The sequence below is a fragment of the Solanum tuberosum genome, unplaced genomic scaffold, assembly GCF_000226075.1.
Source record: "Solanum tuberosum cultivar DM 1-3 516 R44 unplaced genomic scaffold, SolTub_3.0 scf00026, whole genome shotgun sequence".
Taxonomy (NCBI): domain Eukaryota; kingdom Viridiplantae; phylum Streptophyta; class Magnoliopsida; order Solanales; family Solanaceae; genus Solanum; species Solanum tuberosum.
This window is the reverse complement of record NW_006238952.1, coordinates 3,407-7,310: the sequence shown is the minus strand read 5'-3', so window position 1 is coordinate 7,310 and position 3,904 is coordinate 3,407. Positions and strand designations below refer to the sequence as shown.

The window sequence follows — 3,904 nt, the reverse complement described above, 5'->3', positions numbered from 1 at the left end:
TGGGGGGCAAGCATGCTCAATCGTCTGATTGACAAGTAGCAAACAACTGTTTCTCTCTCTCTTTCTGTGGGGGGAGGTGCTTATTGTCACTATTCATGAGTTATATAGGGTATTCCCACTTTTGGAAAACGGAACCTTTGAGGCAAATCCCAATGTCTCTGAGACCTCGTGGCCACACACTTGGGTGCCCAGATATATCAAGTTCCTTAACAGATTCCTTTAGGAATGCTCAACATTACACCCTTACATGGACTAGGTGATCATGGTCTTACTTCCAATGAAACTCAATACCCATGATACAAACTTCCCTAAGTACATGAGAAAAGGAACTAGATCATATCAAGAAAGCATACTTCTTTTTTCCCAGCATAATTCATTCTAGTTCATATACTCTTCTAGCCCAGAATGCCACTTTACAGAACCGAATGGCAACCCCCAATTTACATCATGGTTTTTCAGGTGCACAAAACACGCTTCCCAGAATAAAAAAAATAATCAAAAACAAATAAAAAAGGTGAAATCCAAAACGATCGGAATGTAGAGAAAAGATACATTCGAATGAATGAATAAACAAGGACATGAAAATCTTGTAACTTTCAAATTATACACACATAAAAATCGGATAAACAACACATACATAAACGAAACTAACTAATTCCACAACCAAAACTAAAAAAAAACTTACTTTAAACAACTTCGCAAACGAATGCTGAATCAAAAACCTCTGTTTGTATCGCAGTCGCAGGGTTTAGGGTTTATCGTTTATCGTTTATGATTACTTTTTTAATCGTAAATTCAATAATATTTTCTGGAGGGAGAAGACGAAGACGAAGAACAAGATGGGCTTGAAAGCCTTGAACTTTTTGATGTTCAAAGCTCAAAACCCTAATGGACTTTTTTACGCTTGCCGCTATAAGGTTTTAGGCCTACGAACAGTGGATTGTGAACTTTGTTGAGGTTTTAAGGTCCATTATATATACTCTCTCTTTTTTTGTGTATACGCCGCCCGCCGCGTTTCAGCCAATCAGAACCCTGTATAATTTGTTGGGACCTACCTTTTGTTTTCCTAGTCAGCTACTTATTTTATTTGTTTCACTATTTTTGGTCACTACCATGTATATTTATTTTTTTGGTTACTACTTTATTTATTGTCCATTTTTGTGGAACAAGAATCCTCATGTGTATGTTCTTATATTTTGCTATTTGAAGAAAATGGGTAACTGCAATTAATTTACTTTTTTTCCTTTTTTGTATCAACTTTTGGAAGAAAAATTATAAATAATAATTGAGGTGTGTTTTAATAAATATCTAATAATGGTTTAGGTAGGAAACTCGCATATTTGATTGTTCAGATATGAAACTCAAAAAAGTATAGATACATTAAGTCTAAAAATTATAAGTAGTAGATTTAGAGAGTGAGAAAAAAATTATCGTAAAAATTAGGGCATAGTCAATGTATTATACACTAATAAAAATGAATAAATCAATCGAAAGAGAAAGTGTTGCAAAAACATTGAGTAGTCTCTGAGACTCTTAACCTTATCCACAAAACCCGATTAATGGAGTTAATTGAACATTATCGTAGATTGGACGCATAAAAATCGTCCATATCGAAGAAGGTTATTTGTATATACACTCTAATTGTATGAGGTTCGAGAACGGTTGTGTAATCTTGGAGTTCGATTGTCTGCGACACTTGTAATGAATCGCTCATTTAAAAAATTGATCATCATTCAAAAAGTAGACTATACAAAAAATCAAAAACACATGAGCCCGTGATAAAAAAAAGTCCTACCGAATCAAAAAGTGAAATACTTATAAAATGGGCAAGGTCCATAGATTATCTAATTTTAAGTGACAAAGATGTATGAAAGTACTACAAGATTATTTCGATCAGTGTTATGAAAGGCGCTCGCCATGTCGCCAAAGACGAGAGGCGAGGCCTCGTTGCCTATTATAGGCGTGGCGATGCGATTTCAGAAAGGTGAGCAATGGCGATAGAAAGGCGAGAGGCGACATGGCAAGGCGGGGTGCCATGCGTAAAAAAAAAAGGTCAGATTTCATAATTAAAAGATAAAATTAGGGTTTTTTTTTGTGTTTTTGCAAACCTGGGCTCCTTTTCTCTCTATTGCGATTTGCGCGATCTCTTCTCCTCTTCCATCGTGACTCTCTACCCTTCAAAAGGACGAGACCTTCGCTGCTACTCAAACCTTTGCGTCGCGAATCACGACTCTCTCAGGTACTTTCTTCTTCAGTTTTTTTTTCCTTCTTCGGTTCTTTTTTTTTTTTTCTTCTCTTCCTCTTCTCCTTTTCTTCTTCCTCTTCCTCTTCCTCTTCCTCTTCTTCCTCCTCCTCCTTCTTTTTTTTTTTCTTTTTCTTTTTTTTTTTCCTTCTTCGGGTCTTTTTTTTTTTTTCTTTTTCTTTTTCTTTTTTTTTTCCTTCTTCGGTTCTTTTTTTTTTTTTTTCCTTTTTTCCCTTTTTTTTTTCTCTTTCTTTTTCTTTTTTTTTTCCTTTTTTCCCTTTTTTTTTTCTCTTTCTTTTTCTTTTTTTTTTCCTTCCTCGGTTCTTCTTCTTCTTTTTCCTCCTCCTCCTCTTCCTCTTCTTCTTCTTCTTCTTCTTCCTCTTCCTCTTCCTCTTCTTCTTCTTCTTTTTCCTCCTCCTCCTCTTCCTCTTCTTCCTCCTCCTCCTTCTTTTTTTTTTCCTTCTTCGGTTCTTCTTCTTCTTTTTCTTCTCTTCCTCTTCTCCTTTTCTTCTTCCTCTTCCTCTTCCTCTTCTTCTTCTTCTTCTTCTTCTTCTTCTTCTTCTTCTTCTTCTTCTTCTTCTTCTTCTTCTTCTTCTTCTTCTTCTTCTTCTTCTTCTTCTTCTTCTTCTTCTTCTTCTTCTTCTTCTTCTTCTTCTTCTTCTTCTTCTTCTTCTTCTTCTTCTTCTTCTTCTTCTTCTTCTTCTTCTTCTTCTTCTTCTTCTTCTTCTTCTTCCTCTTCCTCTTCTTCTTCTTCTTCTTCTTCTTCTTCTGTTTTTCTTTTTCAATTTGTAGCTATTGAACTGAGTGCCATTCTGTTTTTGCCTATATTTTTTTATAAAAAAAATCAATCCTTCTATATTTATTTCTCCCTACTCAATTTAGTTTTATACTCATTAACATAATATTTGTTTGTCCAAAAATAGTGAATTCAATGGCGTCTGATGGTAACAAAAAGGACATTGGAGTATTGGTTGTCAATTGTTTTATGAATTATTGAGTTATTCAAGTTCTAGATTTTTAATATCTACTATTAGTTTTTGAATTGAAATATTTGCTAATGAATGTTATTACTATTGGAATTTTGGATATTTATATATGCAATTAAATATTTTAAATTGTTGGTATTTATTGACGCCTAAATTCAAAAAGGTGAGCGCCTCGCCGCGAGGCGAGGCAGGCTCTCGTCGCCTTTCGCCATCCAAAACACTGATTTCGATCAAAAATATTACTTCAATATAGGTTAGTGATTATTAATGATTATTTTTTTGGTAAAGATTATAAATTTAGTTGTCAAAGGGGAGAAGGAAAAGGAGTGGCATTTAGACAGCCAAAGATAGGAACTGAGGCAGAGCTTAAGAGATTTGGGAGAAGTTGATGGTAATGAATTGTCACGACCCAAGCCTAGGGCCTAGACGTGACCGGCGAATGGGGAACCCGAAGGAACCCCAAACAAGCCTCATAGCGTATCATTACACATCCTTGGTCGCGGAAGCAATTAAAATGACCATAAGCAATAAGCATAATCAAAGGGGGAAATCGGGACTAAGGGAGCAAGAGAAAAAAAGAAGAAATGATACATAAATACCATAGATGAGTCAAGCTCAAGCATAATACACAACTTGTCCAACACCACCTCTAAACATAGGTACTTTAGCGGGGGCC

The 3,904-nt window shown here is 35.3% G+C and overlaps 1 protein-coding gene across 1 annotated transcript in view; it reads right to left on the bottom strand.

The window, feature by feature from the left end:
• Window positions 1-928, bottom strand: part of LOC107059552 (zinc finger BED domain-containing protein DAYSLEEPER-like) — a 4,227-nt gene extending 3,299 nt beyond the window's left edge. The window contains exon 1 of the mRNA XM_015306131.1: window positions 686-928. The gene's annotated coding sequence lies outside the window, so the exon portion shown is untranslated. The remainder of the gene's footprint in view (window positions 1-685) is intronic.
• Window positions 929-3,904: the final 2,976 nt, after the last annotated feature.